At 38.9% G+C, this 25,283-nt stretch overlaps 1 pseudogene; it reads left to right on the plus strand.

The window, feature by feature from the left end:
- The first annotated feature begins 5,133 nt into the window (after positions 1-5,133).
- Positions 5,134-6,258, plus strand: LOC129025932 (actin, cytoplasmic 2-like; annotated as a pseudogene).
- The last annotated feature ends 19,025 nt before the right edge of the window (positions 6,259-25,283 follow it).

The raw sequence follows: 25,283 nt of genomic DNA on the forward strand, positions 1-25,283 counted from the left end.
GACCCCAAAACTTTTCACTTTTCGCTGACTTTGGACTAAACACTAGAGTTCCTGAAAGAGTCCATATGCAAATTCTGGACAGTTTTTCTTTTCTTTCTTTTCCTCTTTTTCTTTTCCTTCCTTGGATTTTTTTTTTTTTTAATGTGTCAAGTACAGTAGATGATGAAAAGGATGACAGAACACAGATTAAGTGGCCATACATGACAAAGAATATAGAGTGCAAAACTAGCTTTAAAGAGTTGTGAAACATGTACACAACCCACAAACTAAGCAATTGTGGAGGTCAAGAATTTGTTATCTGAATATGCTGAATAATATTCAAAGTGTTCAACATTCAACAATAAAATAAAAGGCATTCAAAGATAAACACAAAAAAAGCACATTCAAAGAAAACATAACTAAAAGAAATTATTTTAGAAAGCCCAGTCATGGTACTAACTAGGGAAATATTTCAATTATCTTCACTTTAATGTTCTCAAAGACCTAAAGGAACCCAGTAGAATAGTGATTTAAAATTGAAAATAAGAATAAAGACATATAAATTATTTAAAAAAATGAAATCAATAATGTGTAACTAGAAAGATTGACTAGCTTGTGTGGGCATGCAAAAAGTGTAATGAGGCAACTTGAAGATTGATTGTTTGATATTATTCAGTGTGAGAAACAAGAATAATGAACAAAACTAAGGTTGCCATGGGATTCCATCAAGAATATCAGCATATTCATAATGGGAGTTCCACTGAAAAAAGAGAAATATGGGGGAAAAAAAATTTGAATGAACCATAGCTGAAACTTCACAAACATGTTGATAGATGGAAATCTACTGATCCAAGTATCTCCAAAGAAAAAAAAAATTCTCCAGGAAGAATAAACTCAAAGATATCCACACTGAAACACATGAACTGAAATTGACAGAAGACAAATAAATAGAAAACTTTAAAGGAAGCAAGACAGAAGTAACTGATCACATGCAAGTTATCATCCATGACATTAACAGCCAATTTCTCATTAAAAATTATGGAGGAAATAAGTCATGGTGATGAGATCTTCAAAGTGCTGAAATAAAAAAATTAAGTCAATCATAAACTCAATATCTGTCAAAACCAAAATTTAAATTTTTGAGCAAGTAAGGCATTTCCAAGCAAACAGAATTAAAGAGAGTACATTACTGCTAGATCAGCCTTACAAAATATGATAAAAACATATAAGGCATGAAAGTAAAGTAGTATCTCATGTGATAATAAAGAAATAAAGAACGTTAATAAAGTAATTACACCAGGAAATAGAAAAGCCAATATTATTGTATATGGGGTTCCTGTGACTTTATTTTTCTACTATATTTAAATGACAAGAGGAAAGTCACAGTATCTTACAACTGTAATCCCAACCAAGGATGGGGGTTTCCTTGAGCCCAGAAGTTTGAGACCAGTCAGGGCAACAAAGTGTGACCCTGTCTCTACAGAAAATCAATAAAATTAGCCAGCTGTGGTGGCATACATTTCTGTCCCAGGTACATGAGGGGCCGAAGTGGAAGGATCCCTTGAGCCCAGGAGCTGGAGGCTGTAGTGAACCATGTTTATCCTATGTGACTGAAACCCTGTCTCAATGAAGTAAAATAAAATTCAATAATAACATAAAGAAATGACAGAGAATAAAACAATAATTACATATCTGGGTTGTTAGTAGAAAAATATGTAATATTTTTGTATAACAATTTTTGTTTGTTATACAAAATTTGTATAACAAAAATCGTACAAAATTTGTATATGAAATTTTGTGTAACAAACAATTTTTGACAAAAAAATAGAAAGGTAGGGAGAGCAATATGAGAAAATGATTTTTGTGTAATATCAATACTCAGTTATTGTAATTCACAATATATTATTATAAATTTAAGATATTAATTATAATACCATTAATAGCCAATAAGAAAATAACTGTTCAAATATACTGAAGAGAAATGAAGGAGTCAAAATGGTACCCTAGAAAAACAAATGCAAATATGAGCAGTTTTGGAGGAATGAAATATAACAACACCAATAACAAAACTTGTAGAAAAAAAGGACAAAAATAGGAAAATAAATTCTTGTCAGAAATTAATTTCCATCCAAATAAACTCCAGTTAAATGTCAAAGACTGGCAGAATAACTTTTTAAATATTTTAAAAGTGAGGGAAAAAATAAAGCAAACAGTAACCAAAATAGAGGTAGAATTACTAGACAAATATCAAAATTGTTTAATTCATCAAGAAGATATAACACTTACATATATACCTAATAACAGATCCTCAGGATATATGAAACAAAAATAAATTGATTTCAGGAGCTAGACAGTCCTGCAATAATAATAATAGTGGGAGATTTCAACACCTCACTTTCAACAATGTATGAAATGACCAAATCCAAACTCAATAAGAAAACAAAGGTCTTGAAAAGCAGCATAAACCAAGTAAGTCTATATGACATATACAAAACACTCCACTCCACAAGCTGACTACACTTTCTTCTAAAGTGCATGTTTGTTATTCTCTGTGCTATCTTCAGAATAGACTTTATGGTAGGCCACAAAGGAAGTCTATTATATTTAATATTACTGAAATCACATATAATGATTTCTCCAACCACAATGGAATAAAACGAAAGACCCATTTTCTTTTTTTTTCCTTTATTTCTTTTTTTCTTTCTCTCTTCAAAATAGATGAATAAATAAATAAGTTGGAGTCTCACTCTGTCACCCAGGCTGGAATTCAGTGGTGTGATCTCGACTCATCACAACCTTTCACGTTCAAGCAATTCTCCTGCCTCATACTCCTGAGTAGCTGGGACTACAGGCACACACCACCATGCTAGGCTAATTTTTGTAGTTTTAGTGGAGATGGAGTTTCACTGTATTGATGAGGCTAGTCTCAAACTCCTGACCTCAGGGGATCCACCCACTTCAGCCTCTCAAAGTGCTCGGATTATATGCATTACCACCATGCCTGACTGAGACTCATTTTCTAAAAACTGAAAAATATATATTGTTTGGAAACTAATAAATACACTCTTCAACAACCTATGGTTAACTGAAGAATCTTCAAGGAATTAAATTATTTTCACAAATAAAAGAAAATTTAAAGCATACTAAACCTTCTGAAATGCAGACAAATCAATGTTGAGAAATATATATGTGTAAACATATAGATAAAAGAGAAGAAATGTAAAATTTATAACATAAATGTACACACAAGAAAGCAGAAAAAATGTAAACTAGAGGACAGTACTTTTGTAAAATATATGGCATAGTAAAGGAAGCTGCCATCAATTGCCCCCAACCCTAACCCCTCAAGAATACCCACAGAAAAACCAAAACCAAGTATACAGTGCCAAGATTATCACCATCAATAATGCAGAGCTCAAAACTGAGAATGAGGCTGCTTCTAGGGTGATAAAGAAGTAAAGAAACCAGGCAGAGGGTAAAAAAGTTGGCCTTTTATATTCATGACACTAGTCCTCTAAACTGCTGACAAACAAGTGTGAAAAAATAGAAAAAGAAAAACTCCTCTGACTCTTGGTTACTACACTGTATAAAATAAAGTTGAAGTGGATGGACAGCTTCCCCATCACTTTGGATTGCCTGGCAGCAAAAGTATTTGTGCCTTAGCCCAAGGAAGCCTTGTGAGTGCCTGAAAAGAGAAAAATAACCTGAGGACAATAGGGGATGAAATAGCAAGGCAGGACTACCATCTCCAGCCTGCATAGCTCAATCACAGGAGATGACAAAACTGAATGCCTCTACAGCATTACCATAAGGTATGAGGTATATTGCATAATTTCCTTGATCACAAACCTATAGAGAGCCTTCTCACACTCTTAGGATATCCCCTTCAAAATCTCTCAGACAGGAGACTGACAGTGTTTCAAAGTTTGTTAGAGCTGAGATAAACCTGGGTTTAAGGCACCATCTACTGCCAAACAGAGGCACTGACCTAGCCAAAATCAAGCAAACCATGTCCCTCCATACTTTTGTCTTAAAGAAAATTCAAAACAATTATATACAACAAAATGCAAAATAAGACAGAGAAAACAATAAACTAAGTAACTAGTCCTTCAATAAAAACATATATATGTATAACCACAAGAAATAATACCAAACAGGAAATTATAACATCCCTAAATGGACAAAGCATTAACCATTGACCAATGCTAATTAATGAGAATGGCTGTCAGTGGTTATTGGATCAAGAATTCAAAATATCAGTTTCCAGGAAACTCAGGTCTCTAAAACAACACAGAAAAGGAACTGATACAATTCTGAAAGAAACTTTTAAAAATAGACTGAAATTATCTAAAAATAAAGAGTCCCATAACAGAGAAATATACTGGTTGAAGTGGAAAATTCAGAAGGTTTTCAACAGCAGAAGAGCTCAAACAGAATAAAGTATCAGTGAGCTCTAAAATGAGCTATTAGGATCAGGTGTGCAGGCTCAGGCCTGTAATCACAGCATTTTTGGAGGCTGAGATTGATTGATCAGTTGAGGGTGGCAGTTCAAGACCAGTCAGGACACCATGGTGAAACCCTATCACTACTAAGAATACAAAAAATTCTCTGGGCATAGTGGTGCACACCTGTAATCCCACCTATTCAGGAGGCTAAGAGAGGAGAATCACTCGAACCTGGGAGGCAGAAGTTGCAGTGAGTCAGCGTTGTGCCATTGAACTCCAGCCTGGGCAACACAGAGAGAATTTGTATAAAAAAAAAATGTAAAAGAGAAAGAAAAGAAAAGAAAATTAACATAGATTATTAAGAAATGAACAAAGAACAAAACAGAAAAACAATCAAAAAGAATGGAGAACATTTACCAGATATACAAAATTCCCTTGAATAAGCAAATCTAATATTTAGCAATATTCATGAAAGGGTTCAGCAATAGGAAGGTATATACAGCATATTCAAATGAATAATGACAACTTTCAAAAATTTGAGAGATATAAATATATAGGTTCAGAAAGATCAGAGACTACAAAAAAGATTAATATCCCATAATACTACCCCACAACAAAGAAGAATCAAACACTCACTGTCAGTCACCACTGACGGCTCACTCACCTTGCTCTTCTGCCACTCTGCTATCCCACTCCTCTGCCCATCGCAATAGAAATGGAGATAGCCGTGCTGGTCATTGACAATGGCTCTGGCATGTGCAAAGCTGGCTTTGATGGAGACGACGATCCCCGAGCCAAGTTTCCCTCCATTGTGGGGCACCTCTGACACAAGGGCATGATGGTGGACATGGGCCAGAAAGACGCCTATGTGGGCAATGAAGCCCACAGCAAGCACAGCATCCTGACCCTGGAGCACCCCATCGAAAATGGCGTCATCACCAATTGGGACAACATGGAGAAGATCTGGCACCATTTCTACAATGAGCTCCATGGGGCCCCAGAGGAGCAGCCAGTGCTGCTGACCAAGAAACCCCTGAACCCCAAGGCCAACAGAGAGAAGATTACTCAGATTATGTTTGAGACCTTCAACACCCCAGCCATGTATGTGGCTATCAGGGATGTGCTGTCCCTCTGTGCCTTTGGGCACAGCACTGGCATTGCCATGGACTCTGGAGACAGGGTCACCCACACGGTGCCCATCTAGGAGGGCTACTCCCTTCCCCATGCCACCCTACTTCTGGAGCTGGCTGGTTGGGACTTGATTGAGTAACTCATGAAGATCCTCAGTGAGCGAGGCTACAGCTTCACCATCACAGCCTAGTGGGAAATCATGTGTGACATCAAGGAGAAGCTGTGCTAGGTCTCCCTGGACTTCAAGCAGGAGATGGCCACTGCTACATCCTCCTCTTCTCTGGAGAAGAGCTACGAACTGCTCGCTGGCCAGGTCATCACCATTGGCAATGAGCGGTTCTGGTGTACAGAGGTACTGTTACAGCCTTCCTTCCTGGGTATGGAATCTTGCGGCAACCACTAGACCACCTTCATCTCCATTATGAAGTGTGACGTGAACATCCGCAATGACCTGTACACCTACACGGTACTATCCGGTGGCACCAACATGTACCCAGGCATTGCCGACAGGATGCAGAAGGCGATCACTGCCCTGGCTCCCAGCATCATGAAGATTAAGATCATTGCACCCCCAGAGTGCAAGTACTCAGTGTGGATTGGCGGCTCCATCCTGGCCTCACTGTCCACCTTCCAGCAGATGTGTATTAGCAATCAGGAGTATGACGAGTCAGGCCCCTCCATTGTCCACCACAAATGCTTCTAAATGAACTGAGCAGATGTGTAGCATTTACTTCATGGGTTAATAGAGAAGTATAAATTTGCCCTTGGCAAATGCATACACCTCATGCTAGCCTCATGAAACTGGAATAAGTGTTTGAAAAGAAATTGTCCTTGAAGCTTTTATCTGGTATCAGCGCTGGATTGTAGAGCTTGTTGCCAGTTTTGACCTTGTATTCAAGTTAATTGTTCCCCTTGGTATTTGTTTAATACTGCGTACATATATTTGAGTTCAAACTTTAGTGCATGTGGCTTGGTCACTTCATGACTGCTGAGGTAAGAAAGTGCTTGTGGAAGACAAGTCTGTGGCTTGGTGAGTCTGTGTGGCCAGTAGTCTCTGATCTGTGCAGAGTAGTAATGTGTCAGGACTGAGTGTTCTGGGGTGTCTCTAGAGGCTGGCAAGGGCTCCTGAACCAGTTGCTTCTGTCCTGCCTGTCTGTCACAGTTGGAAAGTCCAAGCCATAGGACCCAGTTTCCTTTCTTAGCGGATGTTTTCTGCCAGAACTCCGTGGGCTGTCACTTACCTTGAGCAGGAAGCAGTTTGCATTTACACCTGTAAATGTATTCATCCTTTTAATTTATGTAAGGTTTTTTGTATGAAATTCTCAATTCTTTAAAGAGATGACAACAAATTTTTGTTTTCTACTGTTATGTGAGAACATTAGGCCTCAGGAACACATTATTGTGTAAGGAAAAATAAAAGTGTTGCCAAAAAAAAAAAAAAAAGAATCAAGCTCTAAAAGTTTGAGAAATATAGAAAATTCTAAAAGCACTAAGGGAAAATAAACAAAAAAATGGAGGAGCTTGAAATCATTCGGCAAAAGACTTGTCAACAATAGGCTTTTAAGGAAGACACAGTATTAAAAGATATAAATTGTGATGTCAAAAATGTAATTGGAACAGAGGGTAAATGTCTAGAGTTTTTATGTGACAAAAGTTGTCAGCTTAAGCTAGTTGATTATTAACTAAGATGTTTTCTCTGAGCCTTTGATGACCATCAAAACTATAGCAGCAACACTAACAATAAAAACAAAGCAGTCGAAGCTTATCACTACTGAAAATAATTAAAAGCTAAACATTTAAAAGCAGACATGGGAGGAAGAAAGGAAAAAATGATGTATGACTCAATCAGAAACAACTAACAAGATAACAGTAGTAAGAACTTACTTATCAATAATTATCTTGAATGTAAATGAATTAAATTATGCAATTAAAAGACGTGGAGTGATCAAATAGATTTTAAAAATGGGATTCAAGTACACATTACCTATGAGACCCACTTAATCTTTAAGGACAAACATAGGCTGAAGGAATAGAAGAAGATACTGCTATGCAAGTGGTAATAAAAAGTTAGGAGTGGCTATACTCCTATCTATAAAAGAGATTTCAATTCAAAAGCTGTCATAAGACCAAGAAGGTCATCGTTTAATAATAAAGCAATGAATTCATCAAAAGGTTGTAACAATTATAGATATACATCTGTACTCAACCTTGGAGGCCCTAAATATTTAAAGCAAATATAAATAGAAATGAAGAAAAAATGGCAATAAAATAATGTAGGAAATTTCAGCACCTCAATTAAAACAAGGAATAGATAAACTTAACAGAAAATTAATAAGAAAATGTCAGACTTGAATTGTACTTTTAACTAAATGAACCCAACAGACATATACAGAACTTTTCATCGTGTAGCAGCTGAATATATATTTCGCTGAAACATGCCTGGAGGATTCTCTAAGATAGACCATATTCTAGGCCATAAATCAAGTCTTAACAAAGTAAGATGGCTAAAAACATACTTAATATTTTTTCAGACAGTCATAGTAGCAAACCAAAAATCAGTAAGAGGAGAAATCTTAAAAAAAAAGTCACAAATAATGAATTTTTATTTTTTTTTTGAGACAGAGTCTCCCTCTGTTGCCCAGGATGCAGTGCAGTGGCACAATCTTGGCTCACCACAAGCTCCACCTCCCAGGTTCATGCCATACTCCTGCCCCAGCCTCCCGAGTAGCTGGCACTATAGGCACCCGCCACCACCCCCAGTTAATTTTTCATATTTTTAGTAGAGACGGGGTTTCTCCATGTTAGCCAGCATGGTCTCGATCTCCTGACCTCATGATCTGCCTGCCTTGGCCTCCCAAAGGGCTGAGATTACAGGCATGAGCCACCACCCCCCAGGCTACATGACATTTTTGAAACATTGCTCCTAAATAATGAATTGATGAAACGAAAGATAAAAAAAAATTCTTAAATATGTTGAGACAAATAATAGTTGAAACAACATACTTAAACCTATGGTGTGCAGTGAAGCAGCATTATGATGGAATATTATAGCAATAAATGCATACATTAAAAAAAAATATACCAAACAAGCAACATCTCATTGTATCTAAGAAACTAGAAGGAAAAACAACTAAATTCAAAATTAGCACAATGAATGAAATAATAATTAAAACAGAAACAAATCAAATAGGGAACATAAACATCGGATGAGAAAAAAAATAGAAGGCAGCCAAATTATAAAGCAGTAAGTAAAGTTATCTCTCTTTGCAGATGACAAACTCTGATATGTAAAAACAGCTCAAATATTCTACTTAAGAAACTGTTAGAACCAATGAACAAATTTGGTAACGTCATTGTGCAAATAATTACCTAACTGAAAAAGAAGTCAAGAAACTCATGTGACTTATAAGCATATCAAAGAAATTAAATAATTAAAAAAAAGGTAACCAGAAAGTAAAAGATCTCTCCATTGAAAACTGTGAGACATTGATAAAAGCAATTAGTAAGATAAAAATAAATGGAAAGGTTATCTATGCTTATGGATTGGGAGAGTTAATATTTTTAAAATATTTATAGCACCAAAAGCAATACACAGATTCAATGCTAGCCAATCAAAATTTCAATGGCATTCTTCACAGAAATAGAAAACAAAATATAAAACTTGTATAGCCATATCGAGAGCCATAAATTGTAAAAACAATTCTTGAGAAAGATAAAAGAACTAGGAAGAATCACACGACCATATTTGAAATTGGCATGAACACAGAATCATGGACAAATGAACAGAACAGAGAATTGATAAAGACATCCAAGCATATATAGTCAATTAGTTTTTGAAATCTGCAGCAAAATGATAACATGAGAAGAGGGATCATCTTTTCTATAAGTAGTGCTGGGAAAACTAGATTTCCACATGCAAAAGAACAAAACTGGATCCACATTTTACATCATACACAAAAATCAAATGAAGATGAGTTGAAAAATCCTTAATGTAAGACTGCAACCTCTAAAACACCTAGAAGAGAACATAGAAAATAGCTATGAACGATGGCCTTGGTAATAATTATTTTGAATACCATATTAAAAACTCAATCCACATAAACAAAAACAAATGAGCAAGACTACATCAAATGAAAAAGCTTTTGCACAGTAAAGGAATCAATCGACCAAATACAATAGCCTAAATATTGGGGAAAATATTTTCAAGCTATATATCTGATGATAGGTTAAGATCTAAAGTTTATGAAGAAATTTTATGTGGGAAAGAAAGTTTCTGGCGTGCCAGTTGATTTGATATCTCCCGTGTGAGACACCCATGGGTAGCCATGGGCGGCTTCTGAGGAGAAAATCTCCTTACTGCCTTCATGTCTTTTTCCCAGAGAGCACAACGGCGCAGTGCATTCCACTGGTTGCTCAGGGAGATAACACTCCCTTGAAGCAGTGGAGTATAATCAAACGTCTTGGCTCTTCCTGGTCCCACCCATTTCAGTCCTGATAAGTTAAAGATTTTAAGTAGTTTAGACACATGCTTTTGCTCAAGGGAATTCACAGAAACCGCCAGTGCTGTACATATTACTCAATGACTCATGAGTTCTCCTTCACTGGTTAATCCTTTTCCTCATTCCTTCCTCCCCCTCCCATTTACCATAAGAACAAAGAGCTTGTAAACCACTAAATTAGGAGGAGTCTGACAGCTTTGGGCCCTAAGCAAGCCTCCAACGCTCCGGCCCCCTGGACCTGCCTTTTAATTGCTTATTCTCTCTCTTTCTAACTCCTCTGTCTCCCCCAGACTCAAGGTACCTGCGGGGTGTTGTGGGACTGTTTTCCCCAACATTGTACAACTCAACAGTAGCAAAACAAATAAACATATTAAAAGCTGAGAAAAAGCTCTGAATTGACATTTCTCCAAGGAATGTATAAAAATGGGCAACAGGTATTTGAAACATATTCAACATTATTAATCACAGAAAAAATTTAAATCAAAGGTACTTTGAGATGTTACATAACTCACATCAGGATAACTATTATTAAAAACTCAAAAGATCACAAAGGTTGGCTAGGATGTATAGAAAATGAAACTCATGTACAGTGTTTTTGGTAATGTGTAGCAATTATAAATATTGGTATGGAGGTTCTGGAAAATTAAAAATAAAACCACTTATGCCTCAACAACTCTTCCTTTAGACATATAACCAAAGGAAATCCCTACCTCATGGACATATTTGCACTCTCATGTTCATTGCAGCATTATTTACAATAGCTAAAATATGGCAACAACATTATTATCCAGTACAAAGAAATAGTATTTAGCCCTAAACAAGAATGAGATCTTGCCATTTGCTCCACCATGGAGGAGCATGGGGGAAACTATGCTAAGTGAAATAAACCAGACACAGAAAGAAAAATATTTATAATCACATATATGCAACAGAAGGGATAGTTGGTGCCAGGTTTTTTTGTTTTTTGTTTTTTTTCAATGAGTTCTCAAAAGCTAATAAAAAAAAAGATCTCCCTCCTTATCGCAAGAATGACACCAAGCTCTTCATAAAGTATCCATCCCCATGACCCAAGCATCTCCCACTCAACCTCTCCTCCAACACTGGGGATCAAATTTCAGCATAGTTTGTAAAGGCAAATGTCCAAATTATAGCTGTAACTATGTGAGATTAGAACTATGTTAATTTGCTCTAGTATAGTAGCCTTTGAAATAGTAATATGTATCCCATAGCATATGTCGTACACATTAAATGAACATAATAGGATGCATTTTTATTTATTTATTTATTTATTAAATTTTATTATACTTTAACTCCTAGGGTACATGTGTACAGTGTGTAGGTTTGATACATAGGTATTCGTGTGCCATGTTGGTTTGCTGCACCCATCAACTCATCATTTACATTAGGTATTTCTCCTAATTCTATCCCTCCCCCTAATCCCTACCCCCTAACCCCTGACAGGACCTGGTGTGTCGTTTTCCTTGCCTTGTGTCCAAGTAATCTCATTGTTCAATTCCTACCTATGAGTGAGAATATGTGATGTCTGGTTTTATGTCCTTATGATAGTTTGTTGAGAATGATGGTTTCTAGCTCATCCATGTCCCTGCAAGGGACATAAACTCATCCTTTTTTATGGCTGCATAGTATTCCATGGTGTATATGTGACACATTTTCTTAATCCAGTCTATCATTGATGGACATTTGGATTGTTTCCAAGTCTTTGCTATTGTAAATAATGCCACAAGAAACAAACGTATGCATGTTTCTTTAGAGTAGCATGATTTACAATCCTTTGGGTATATATCCAGTAATGGGATTGTTGGGTCAAATGGTAATTCTAGTTTTAGATCCTTGAGGAATCACCACACTGTCTTCCACAATGGTTGAACTAATTTACACTCCCACCAACAGTGTAAAACTATTCCTATTTCTCCACATCCACTCCAGCATCTGACTTTTTAATGATTGCCATTCTAAGTGGCATGAGATGGTATCTCATTTTGGTTTTCATTTGCATTTCCCTGATGACCAATGATGATGAGCATTTTTCCCCACATCTGTTGGCTGCATAGATGTCGTCTTTTGAGAAGTGTCTGTTCTTATCCTTTGCCCACCTTTTGATGACTTTTTTTTTTCATGCAAATTTCTTTGTGTTCTTTGTTGATTCTGGATATTTGTTCTTTGTTGGATGAGTAGGTTGCAAAAATTTTCTCCCATTCTGTAGGTTTCCTGTTTACTCTGATGGTAGTTTCTTTCACCATGCAGAAGCTCTCTAGTTTCATTAGATCCGATTTGTCTATTTTCACTTTTGTAGTCATTGCTTTTGGTGTTTTAGTCATGAAGTCCTTGCCCATGCCTATGTTCTGAATGGTATTGCCTAAGTTTTCTTCTAGGGTTTTTATGGTTTCAGGTTTAATATTTAAGTGTTTAATCCATTTTGAATTAATTTTTATGTAAGGTGTAAGGAAGGGATCCAGTTTCAGCTTTCTACAAATGGCTAGCCACTTTTCCCAGCACCATTTGCTAAATAAGGAATCCTTTCCCCATTTATTCTTTTTGTCAGATGTGTCAAAACTGAGATGATTGCAGATGTGTGGTGTTATTTCTGAGGCCTGTCTTCTGTGCCATTGGTCAATATATCTGTTTTGGTATCAATACCATGCTGTTTTGTTTACCATAGCCTTGTAGTGTAGTTTCCAGGCAGATAGAATTATGCCTCCAGCTTTGTTGTGTTTGCTTAGGATTGTATTGGCAATGCAGCTTCTTTTTTGGTTCCATTTAAACTTTAAAGTAGTTTTTTTTTTTTCCAATTGTCTGAAGAAAGTCATTGATAGCTTGACCAGAATGGCATTGCATGTATAAATTACTTTGGGCACTATGGCTATTTTCAAGATAGTGATTCTTCCTGTCCATGATCATAGAACATTCTCCCATTTGTTTGTGTCCTTTTGTATTTTATTGTGTCCTTTTTTATTTTGTTGAGCAGTGTTTTGTAGTTCTCCCTGAAGAGGTCCCTCACATCCTTTGTTGGATTCCTAGGTATTTTATTCTTTTTGAAGCAATTTTGAATGGGAATTCACTCACGATTTGGATCTCTGTTATTGGTGTATAGGAATGCTTGTGATTTTTACACACTGATTTTGTATCCTGAGACTTTGCTGAAGTTGCTTATCAGCTTAAGTAGATTTTGGGCTGAGACAATGGGGTTTTCTCAATATAAAATCATGTCATCAGAAAACAAGTACAATTTGACTTCCTCATTTCCTAATTGAATAATCTTTATTTCTTTCTTTTGCCTGATTGCCCTGGGCAGAACTTCCAACACTATGTTGAATAGGAGTGGTGAGAGAGGGCATTCTTGTTTTGTGCTGGTTTTCAAAGGGAATGGTTACAGTATTTGCCCACTCAGTATGATATTGGCTGTGGGTTTGTGATAAGTAGCTTTCATTATTTTGAGATACATTCCATGGATACCTAGTTTATTGAGAGTTTTTAGCCTGAAGGACTATTGAATTTTGTCAGAGGCCTTTTTTGGATCTGTTGAGATAATCATGTGGCTTTTGTCATTGGTTCTGTTTATGTGATAGATTACATTTATTGACTTGCATAAGTTGAACCACATTTGCATTTCAGGGATGAAGACGACGTGATAGTGGTGGATAAGCTTTTTGATGTGCTGCTGGATTCAGTTTACTGGTATTCTACTCCGGATTTTCACATCGATGTTCATTCATGCTATTGGTCTAAAATTGTCTTTTTGTTGTTGTTTCTCTGCCAGGCCTTAGTATCAGGATGATGGTGGCCTTATAAAATGAGTTAGGGAGGATTACTGCTTTTTTTTATTGATTGGAATAATTTCAGAAAGAATGATACCAGCTCCTCATTGTACCTACAGTAGAATTTGGCTGTGAATCCATCTGATCCTGGACTTTTTTTGATTGGTTGGCTATTAATTATCGCTTCAATTTCAGAGCCTGTTTTTGGTCTATTCAGAAATTCAACCTCTTTCTGGTTTAGTTTTTGTAGGGTGTATGTGTCCAGGAATTAATCCATTTATTCTATATTTGCTAGTTTATTTGCATAGAGGTGTTTATGGTTTTCTCTGATGGTAGTTTGTATGTCTGTGGGAATGGTGGTGATATCCTTTTTATCATATTTATTGCTTCCATTTGATTCTTCTCTCTTTTCTTCCTTATTAGTCTTTCTAGGGAGTTAACAATTTTGTTGATTTTTTTAAAAAAAAAACAGTTCCTGGATTCATTGATTTTTTTGAAAGTTTTCTTTGAGTCTCTATCTCTTTCAGTTCTGCTCTTATCTTTGTTACCTTCTGCTTTCTGCTAGCTTTTGAATTTGTTCACTCTTGCTTCTCTATTTCTTTTCATTGTGATGTTAGAGTGTCAATTTTAGATCTTTTCTGCTTTCTCTTTTGGGCTTTTAGTGCTATAAATTTCCCTCTACACACTGCTTTAAATGTGTCCAGAGGTTATGGTACGTTGTGTCTTTGTTCACATTGGTTTCTAAGAATGTCTGTTTTTCTGCCTTTATTTTGTTATTTACCCAGCAGTTATTCAGGAACAAGTGGTTCAGTTTCCATATAGTTGTATAGTTTTGAGTGAGTTTCTTAATGCTGGGTTGTAATTTGATTGCACTGTGGTCTGAGAGACAGTTTGTTGTGATTTCTGTTCTTTTACATTTGCTGAGTATGCTTTATTTCCAATTATGTGGTCAATTTTAGAATAAGTGTGATATGGTGCTGAGAAGAATGTATATGCTGTTGATTTGGGGTGGAGAGTTCCACAGATGTCTATTAGGCCTGTTTGTTGCAGAGCTCAGTTCAGGTCCTGGATATCCTTGTTAACTTTCTGTCTCGTTGATCTAACACTAACAGTGCGGTGTTAAAGTCTCCCATTATTACTGTGTGGTAGTGTAAGTCTCATTGTAGGTCTATAAGGACTTGCTTTATGAATCTGGGTGCCCCTGTATTGGGTGCATATTTATTTAGAATACTTAGTTCTTCTTTTTGAATTTATCCCTTTATCATATGTAATGGCCTTCTTTGTCTCTTTTGATCTTTGTTGGTTTAAAGTCTGTTTTATCAGACTGGGTTTGCAACCCCTGCTTCTTTTTTTCTTTCCATTTGTATGGTAGGTCTTCTTCCATCCCTTTATTTTGAGCCTATGTGAGTCTGTAAATGAGATACGGGTCTCCTGAATATGAAACACTGATAAGTTTCAACTCTATCCAATTTGCCAGTCTGTGTCCTTTAAATGGGGCATTTAGCCCGTTTACACTTAAGGTTAATATTGTTATCTGTGAATATGATCCTGTCATTATGATATTTGCTGGATGGTTTGCCCATTAATTGATGCAGTCTCTTCATAGCATTGAAGGTCTTTACAATTTATCATGTTATTGCAGTGGCTGGTACCGGTTGTTTCTTTCCACCTATAGTGCTTCCTTCAGGAGCTCTTTTAAGTCAGGCGTGGTGGTGACAAAATCTCTCAGCATTTGCTTGATGGTAAAGGATTTTATTTCTCCTTCACTTATAAAGCTTAGTTTGGCTACATATGAAATTTTGGGTTGAAATTCTTTTCTTTATGAATCTTGAATATTGGCCCCACTCTCTTCTGGCTTGTACAGTTTCTGCTAAGAGATCCACTGTTGGTCTGATAGGCTTCCCTTTGTGGGTAATTCAACCTTTCTCTCTGGCTGCCCTTAACACTTTTTCTTCATTTCAACCTTGGTGAACCTGACCGTTAAGTGTCTTGGGGTTGCCCTTCTCAAGGCATATCTTTGTGTTGTTCTCTATATTTCCTGAATTTGAATGTTGGCCTGCCTTGCTAAGTTAGGGAAGTTATCCTGGATAATATCCTGAAGAACATTTTCCAACTTGGTTCCATTCTTTCCATCACTTTCAGGTACACCAATCAAACGTAAATTTGGTCTTTTCACTTAGTCCTATATTTCTTGGAAGATTTGCTTGTTTCTTTTTACTCTTTTTTTTTCTCTAATCCTGTCTTCTCCTTTATTTTATTGCTATGATCTTCAGTCACTGACACCCTTCTTCCACTTGATCATATTGGCTATTTAAGCTTGTGCATGTGTCACGAAGTTCTTGTGCCATGGTTTTCAGCTCCATCAGGACATTTAAGGTCTTCTCTACACTGTTTCTTCTAGTTAGCCATTCATTTAATCACTTTTTGAGGTTTTTTTATCTCCCATGTGATGGGTTCGAACATGTGACTTTAGCTCAAAGAGATTTGTTATCGCCAACCTTCTGAAGCCTACCTCTGGCAACTCATCAAGGTCATTCTCCATCCAGTTTTGTTCCATTGCTTGTGAGGAGCTGTGATCCTTTGAAGTAGAAGTTATGTTCTAATTTTTAGAATTTTCAGCTGTTCTGCTCTGTATTCTCCCCATCTTTGTGCGTTTATCTTCCTTGGGTCTTTGATGTTGTTGATCTACACATAGGGTTTTGGTGTAAATGAACTTTTTTTTTGATGTTGAAGCTATTCCTTTCTGTTTGTTAGTTTTCCTTCTAACAGTGAGGTCCCTCAGCTGCAGGTCTTTTGTAATTTGATGGACTTCCACTCCAAATTCTGTCTGCCTGGTTGTCACAAGCAGATGATGCAGAAGAGTAAATATTGCAGAACAGCAAATATAGCTCTCTGATCCTTCCTCTGGAAGCTTTGTCACAGAGGTGCAGCTGCCTATATGAGGTCAGTCCCTACTGGGAGGTGTCTCCCAGGTAGGCCACACAAGGGTCAGGGATCCACATGATGAGGCAGTCTGTCCATTCTCAGAGCTCAAATGGCATGCTTGGATAACCACTACTCTCTTCAGAGCTCTCAGACAGGGATGTTTAAGTCTGCCAAAGTTGTCTGCTGCCATTTTTTCAGCTCTGCCCGGCTGACAGTGGCAGAGTCTAGAGGCAGTAAGCATTGTTGAGCTGTGGTGGGTTCTGCCCAGCTCAAGCTTCCTGGGTGCTTTGTTTACCTACTGAGGCCTTACCAATGGTGGACACCCCTCTGCCAGCCAAGCTGCCACATTTGGGGTTGATCTCAAACTGCTGAATTAGTAGTGAGCAAGGCTCTGTGGGCATGGGACCCACCAAACCACGCATAGGAGAGAATCACTTGTTCTGCCAGATGCTGTGACCTTGGGAAAAGTACAGTATTTGCACAGGAATACCCCATTTTTTTCAGGTAGTCTGTCATGGCTTCCCTTGGTTAGGAAAGGGAAATCACCCAACCCCTTGCACTTCCAAGTAGAGGTGACGCCCCACCCTACTTCAGCTCACCCTCTGTGGGCTGCTCCCACTGCCCAAACAGTCCCAATGAGATGAACCATGTACCTCTGTGGGAAATGCCAAAATCACTAGTCTGCGTTGACCATGCTGGGAGCTGCAGACCAGGGTTGTTCCTATCTGGCCATCTTGGAACATCCCCAGGAAAAAAATAGGATGCATTTTTAAAAGTATTTTTTCTTTTTTTTAGATGGATTCTCATTCTGTCACCCAGGCTGGAGTTCAGTGGTGTGGAGAGTGCTTCCTCCACACACTTCCCTGTCCCTTTCAATCAGCTGGCTGTGAGATCATTGAAACCAGGGATCTGAGGCTCAGGGCAGTCCCAAGCAGTGTTGTGGCTGCCTGTCTGCATTTCAAGGTCACTGTATGGTAGGGTCAGTCCTTTGGCTAGAGAAAATGCTATTGTGTCACCAGAGGAGGGCTTGTTGAGTTGATTTGAGAGACAATACAAGCACCGAGATTTGGAATGTCCCAGGATTGTGTTGGGGAAACCAGCCCAACAACCAGTGGGTACCCTGAGTCTGGAGGAGACAAAAGAATTAGAAAGAGATAGAATAAACATTTAAAATGTGTGTCCAGGAGACCAGCACATTGAAAGCTTGCTCATGGCCCATTGATCTTGGGTTTCACCCAATTTATTGGATTACATGATTTTTATTCTCAGGGCAGCTGGGAGGGGGAGGAAGGGATGAGGAAAAGGATTATTCAGTGAAGGAGAAATTCTGAGCCATTCAATAAGATGTTTGGCACTGGCAGTTTCTGTGAATTTCCTTGAGAAAAGGTGTGTGTCGAACCTACTTGAGATCTGTAACCTATCAGGCTGAAACGGATGGGAGCCGGTTTCAGGAGGAGCCAAGATGTTTGATTATACTTCACTGCTTCAAGGGAGTGTTATCTCCCTGAGCAACATGTGGAATGCTGCTGAGCAGTTATGCACTTGGGGCATAAATACGTGAGGGCAATAAGGAGACTTTTCTCCTCAGAGGCTGCCCATGGCTCCCCATGGGTTTCTAACACAGAGTAGACCAACTCAACTGGCACCACACTAACTCTCTTTTCCACACTTAGTAATTATCAGTTTTTGTTTTGGACCAAAGACAGGACAAGAGATAAACAAATAATATTGGGTTGGCCCTGTGGTGACAGCATTTTCCAGCCAGCAGGCCTGCTTTACCTTCTGGAAAGAAGGCTGGGCCTCGGAGTCCCACAAAACTTCTTCTTCCATCTGATCTCTTTTAGTGGGACATGAATAAAATGGGCCTCCACAGTCCCAAGAAAACTCTCAAGGACTTGGGCTTGGACTTTCCTGGAGACAAGACAATTTGAATGCCACTGACAGCCAGGTACTGTCATCCCATGGGCCATGAGACCATTTCACCTGTTCAGTTCCCTTCTACTCTTTATTGGGGACTAGGGCATGGAATGGCTGTAGGGATGACTGGTCCTGTCTCTGGGACAAGGACAGACCCCAGGGAAGGGGAAGCCACCAGCCAGGAGCCAAGGTCTGGGGCCAGGTTTGAGGAGAAATTTCCTCTGACCCTACACTTACTCCTGCAGCCTGATTTATCACCTGAATTTATGTCTATTTTGGAGAATGGAGAAAACAGACTTAGGAAAAGACACTTGCAGGCCTGTCACCTAAAGACAAACCCAGCTGTAATTCTGCTGTGTTTATTTTTAGCATTTTGTTTGTTTCTCTTTTATCAGGTTTCTGCTAAATATCAGTGCTTTTTTGAGCACACTCCCTTCACTCTGTGATCTTCCTTTGAAGAGAAGGATCCTTTAAGATAGAAAAGTGCAGGCTGGCCAGCTGTGGATCTGGCCTACATTTGAGGCTGGCCTACGTCTTGTCTGGCCTTCACACCATATGCACTTTTTCTCCTCCTTTCCACATACCATTAGGATATTATCATCTTTCTTGGCACCTCTTTTGCCTGTTTATATTTAGATCCTCCACAGCCCAGGTTTGTGACCCTGGTCGGGTTCGTGTGACTTCTCACTTCTAAAATAGGGATGGTGCCAGGACCTGCCATGGGGATTGTCGCAAAAATTAAGTGGGGGTATTTATCAAAAGCCTAAGAGTACCTTTGAGACACAGTGCACATTCATGAAATACCAATTCTTTATTATCAAGTGCTGCCTAATTGTTCTTTACGATCAACCATCATTTATTTGCATAACTATCAAGCTCTTGTTAATCATTTTCATATTTTCAATACTGGAGAACAATACTTCATTGAAGTCATTGTAAATAAAGTGCTAACGTGTTAACAGTTTCAAGTAATGGGCTTAAGTGCCTCAAGAGTGCCAGGTCAATCAGAGCCTGATCCAAGTCTTTGCAGCCACAGAGAAAATGGGAAAGGCATTGCCATTTGTGATATCCTGGGATCCACAGCCACAGGTCACCAAATTGAAACAGGAAACCATATTCCTCAGCTTGGCTTCGGTTTCTTTCCAAGTCCTACTGCTCTGACCTGAGAGAGCCTCTTCCCACCAAAATATGGTGTTCTTTGTGTCTCTCAGGCCACTGCAAGGTAGTGAGATATACCAGTAGGGGCCCAACCATGATGTTGCCACCCTCCCTCTCATTTTTCCTGCTCCTTTCCTCTGCCTTCTGGCTGCTTACAGTAACATGCTGGACCACTCTATGGCTGTACCTGAGTGGAGGCTGATGCTAATAACACCGGCATCCTCTAAGGAAATTTCCTTCCAGAATGGGAAGTTGGTCTACACTTAGGGGCTGCACTTCATGATGCATACTGCAGACACCTCTGTGGTTGTGTCTACTGATACCCTTGGTGATGCCTACATGGGGGTCTGCTTTGGACAGATATTGAGTTTTTGAGCTGCATCTGGTGATTACTTGGGTCCTGTTTCAGGGAGTGGAAGTGTGGGTAGAGACAGCATTTTCTGCTGGAATCTGTGGTGTCTAATTAGACTTGGAACCAGTACAGCTGGAACAGAGACTCTTCCTAGAGTCTCTGACACCACATATTATTTCTCATATATTTTATTTTGAAAATAAAAATATGTACATGTGAATGAAAAATACAGAGGTGAAGCAAGAGTTACACAGAAGGAGCTCCTACCATGTACACCTCACCCTAGTCCCCTGAACTACCCATTAACAACCAGGTACCACAGAAGAAGACTGAGTTTCTTAGACTCCCACCTTTTCTCCACCCTTAGACAATGATAGGAATATAATGATTTCAGTTCCTTTCTTACTTATCATTGAATTTGTAAGTAACTGTAGTGTATAAATATTTATATATATATATATTTTGTTGATCAAATACAATAGAATCTTGTGACTTTCCTCTTGTAGGAAGTATATTAGCACTGTCAATTTGCATATATGTCTTGGTATTCTATGGGTATATACAACTTTTTTCTTTAGCTTTCTATTTTCCTGGAGTTTCTATTGCCTTTTCTTTTCTCTTTCTATTTAAAATTAAATTGTCTCCTTTTATCACATCCTTAACATCTTCCCTCATTTCTAACCTCCCATCTGAAAAGTCACTGCTGGATGCCTTCCTTTTTCCTGTTCCCACCCAACCAACATCTCTCTATGCCTGGAATTGAGCTGTCATTCCAAGGGCTTTCATAACTGCCTCCCTTGGTTTTTACATGTCAAATGCTATTTCACTACTGCAACTCAGGGACTCATCTGCCAGAGAGCTAACCACATTTCTTATGTGTGTTTTTTTTTAATTGTATGTGGTTTTGAAATATTTTTTAGATTCTGTCTTCCATTTTTTTGAGAGTTACACATTTTAAGAGAATTTCAAGCTGTCTTTCCTGATCTCTGAATTTTCCTATTATCTTCCTAAATTTTGTTACTTTCTATGGATGCAATATTTTATACTTCTTTGAGACTATAGGGAGCATTAATTCTGAACTTTCCTTGAACAGAAGTCATGGGGCCAGAAGGAAAAAGGAACTTAAAAACTCATTTCTCTCAAGGTGAGCTGTCTGTTTGATCATATTTGTCTTTTTTTTTTTTTTTTTTTTTTTGCATTTCTTAAAACTGTTGAACACTTATGTTTGCCTGTGCAATTAGTAATAAGGCTGAAATGGGAATGATCACAGGCTCATTTCACATTGGGACAAGAGGAACTGGGCTTCAAACCAGGGGTCTACACACGGGAAGGATGATTTCCTCTGGGAATCCCTAAGCTTCCTTGTTTCCTCTGCAGAAATCTTCACCTTCCGTTGTCCTGCTGCTGCCTTGGCAGGGCGATGCTCTTCCTCCACTTGCAACCTGACTGCACAACTGTGGACATTGTGCTCATGGCTTTTCCCTTTTCTTCGTCTTGAAGAGAGACAATGCAACCCATTTCTCTACTGTGATGGAACCAGAATGGTCGTATTAGAACTTGAACATTATTTCCTCTACATTAGAGGGCAGGCAAGCTTCTGCAGGAAAGAGGAAATACCAGAAAGTAGACATGAGGACAGGAGGTCACTTTGACCTATAAAGGTCCTCAGGGACAGCTTGGTACTGTGTTAGGTGGTCACTCTTCTGTGCAGAAGGAAGGACTGTGTGAGGCTTTCCCTCAGGCCTGTTCTGTGTCTGAGCTCAGGACCAACTTAATTCTCATTGTACAACCTCATAGATTAAGAAAAGAAAAGAGTCTTTCCTTCTCAGGCCTCCTACCCATCCATATTCTAAGCTTCAGATAGTGATTCCTTATTTAAAAACAGCTTTGTTGAAGTGTGATTGGCATATGATAAACTGCCCATGTGCAGACAGAAGAACCGATGATTTTCTCCATGTGAGTATTTCATTCACTGTAAGACCAGAAGTGCGATGAAGGTCATGAAAAGTACCTTCTTCCCGGCAATAACGATCTCTCCCTGGCTAATCTGGGACCACAGATCTGCTTCTTTCACTAAAATTTCGCGGGTATTTTATAGAATTACATATAAATACAGTATGTACTTGTGTCTTTGTGCTTCGTTCTGATCCGGCCTTTTATTCAGCAGAACCACTTTCAGAGTCACTCTGTTATGATTGCATCAACAGTCCATTCGTTTTCATGCTGAGCCACATGCCATGGTGTGGATGTGCCACAGCTTGTTCACCCTTCTTCTGTGTATGGGCATTTGGGGGGCTCCTAGTTTGGGAATATTGCGTATAAGGATGTCATGAATATTTATTTATGTATGTAGCCTGTAAACTTGCCTTCATTTCTCATCGTTCATTCCTAGGAGGGCAGTGTCCACATCATGTCATGGTAGATCTGCATCGACCTTGCTAAGGAACCACTGGCCCTTGTGCTAAGTGTTTGGTCCATTCCCTGCTTTCCTTCTTGCTCCATCTGATTTAGTCATACTAACCTCTTGTCTCTTTCAGCCTCTAGGGCAATAACTTCTTATCATACCACATTTCCTTTACACTTGGAATCACAGGCTCCTTCTCCATGTGCTGGTTTTGATTCCCTCACTAAAGTTTGCCATCTGTGACCCATGTGTAACACATTGCCCTCGAAATATCCTACGTATGAGAGGGTTTTGGGATAAGAGACTGTTCCTGATGAGTTTCAAGTACCTGCAGTGCCTCTGAATGGAAGAAAGATGACTGGCTGTGTCTTGTCAGCCATTGTCCCTGGAGCTCACCTTGGTTGATAGAAAGAAGACTGGGTGTGGCCTGGACATATGTTCAAGTGACTCACAAACTTTTTCTAAATGACAACTGGAGACCTGGCCAGGAGCTGGAACCTGAAGTTACTTGGAAGCTGTGTGATTGAAAGTGGGTCACTCAATCACCTGATCCTGGCCTTTTTCTCCACATGTGGGACTACCCATACCTGGCAGAGTTACTTTGAGTTCACCTGAGTAAGTCACCTGCACGTGGTGGTGCTCAGAAAATGTTAATTTCCCTTTATTTACGTGGAACAATGCATGCATATTATATGCTGAGTTCTGAATTACAATAGAGCAAGATGCAGAAGACCTTGTAAACTCTGAGGAGACATCACTGATCACTGGGTGTCTGGATAGGCAGCATAGAAAAAGTGACCTGTAGCTGGAAATGGCCAGTGGGTGTGTTACAGATATTTAAACATGCATGAGTGGGACAGGAGAGGGAATACTACCTTATACCCACTAGAATGTCTTTTTTTTTTTTTTTTGAAAAAGGGAGAGTTGGAGAGTTTGTGAAGAAAATGGAACCCTTGTGCATTGATGGTGGGAATGTGCAATGGTGGTGATGGTTGACCAATAACAGAAACATACTCAATGCCACTTACCTGTACATGTAAATATATTTAGATTGGTAAATTTTATGTCATGTTTCCTTTAACACATACAATAAAGGCTTCCTGAGACCTGGTCCTGAAATAGGTCCATGTGGAACAAAAGAAGACACTTCTTTCCTAGAGTGAGTAGGAGCTTTTTATTTTTCTGAAACAGAGTCTTGCTCTGTGGCCCAGGCTGGAGTGCAGTGGTGTGGTCTCTGCTCACTGCAGAGCTTTGACTGTGGCCCCAACCAGCTAGTGAGACTCGCATTAATTCAGTAAAGACTAATTGACCAAGGCTCAAGTTGACACCACTAAAGGGTAATTGACAGTGTGGACTTCCCAATTAAAAAGCAATTTAGCACTGTACTAAGTCAAAGATTAACCTTAGGACCACATGAGTAAGCAAGCTAGTTAGCTAAACACCCCACATTCGTTTGTTTCTACTCTAACTTACTTAACGAAAGGGAAAAGGCCATTTTCAGCCAAGTTTATTCCTGGAGCTTATGCCAACCCCCTAGCCTTGCAAGAAGGTTTGCATCTTCTAATTTTCCCCAACATCTTGACTGAATCCCCACAGATATCAAAGCAACAACAGGAGTTTCTAGAGTACAAATTAATTTCTGTGAAAATTGAAGAAATAATTGATTTCAATTTCTGTACATACTTTGCAATGCTTAATACTTGATACAGATTAGAAACCTGGAGGCTTACCTACTTAAATCTGCTTTTTCAAAAGTGAAGCAACATGTGAAATCAAATGTTTCTGGTCTGTTCATTTTTCTTCACCTTTTGCAACATGGCACTGCTTTTGATTGACATTGAAAGACAGAGATTAATTAATTAAAACATTTTTCACTGTTCTTTTCCCTCTTGCTTTTAGACATTACAAGTGAAACTTCTGGTAATTTCAACAGTGCACACTATAAATAAGAGGAAAAGCTTGTGGGCATCTGGCAATTTGGTTGAAAAGTAACAACTCTGTTCTGCAGCTCCCAGTGAGATGAACACAAAAGACAGGTGATTTCTGCATTTCTACCTAAGTTACCTGGTTCCTCTCACTGGAAGTGGTTAGACATTGAGTTCCAGCCACAAAAGGCAAGAAGTAGGGTGAGTGTTACCTCACTCAGGAAGTGCAAGGGGCTGAAAACTTACTCCATTAACCAAGGAAAGCCATCAGGGGCTGAGCTATCAAGACCATAACCTGCAGTTTTGAATGGTTTTAACAATGCACAGAACAGGAGATTCCCTAGTGTGCCTGCATAACCAGAGACCTGGATTTCAAGCACACAACTGGGTGACTGATTTCACAGATGCTGAACTAGTTGCAAAATAATTTTTGTACCCCAGTGGCACCTGGAACACCAGTGACACAGAACCATTCACCCCCCTGGAAAGCGGCTGAAGCCAGGGAGCTAAGTGGTCTCACTGTGCAGGCCCCACTCCCATGGAAAACAGCAAGATGAGATCCACTGACTTCACATTCTCACTACCCACATAGAAGCTTGAAGTCAACCTAGAATGATCAAGCTTGGTTGGGAGAGGGTCGACCACCATTACTGAGACTTGAGCATAAGGATTTCCCCTCAGTGTTAAGAAAACTGCCAGGAAGTTTGGACTGCATGGAACTCACAGAAGCATGCAAAGCAGCTGTGGCCACATTGGCTGTCTAGATTCTCCT

The sequence above is a fragment of the Pongo pygmaeus genome, chromosome Y, assembly GCF_028885625.2.
Source record: "Pongo pygmaeus isolate AG05252 chromosome Y, NHGRI_mPonPyg2-v2.0_pri, whole genome shotgun sequence".
Classification (NCBI taxonomy): Eukaryota; Metazoa; Chordata; class Mammalia; order Primates; family Hominidae; genus Pongo; species Pongo pygmaeus.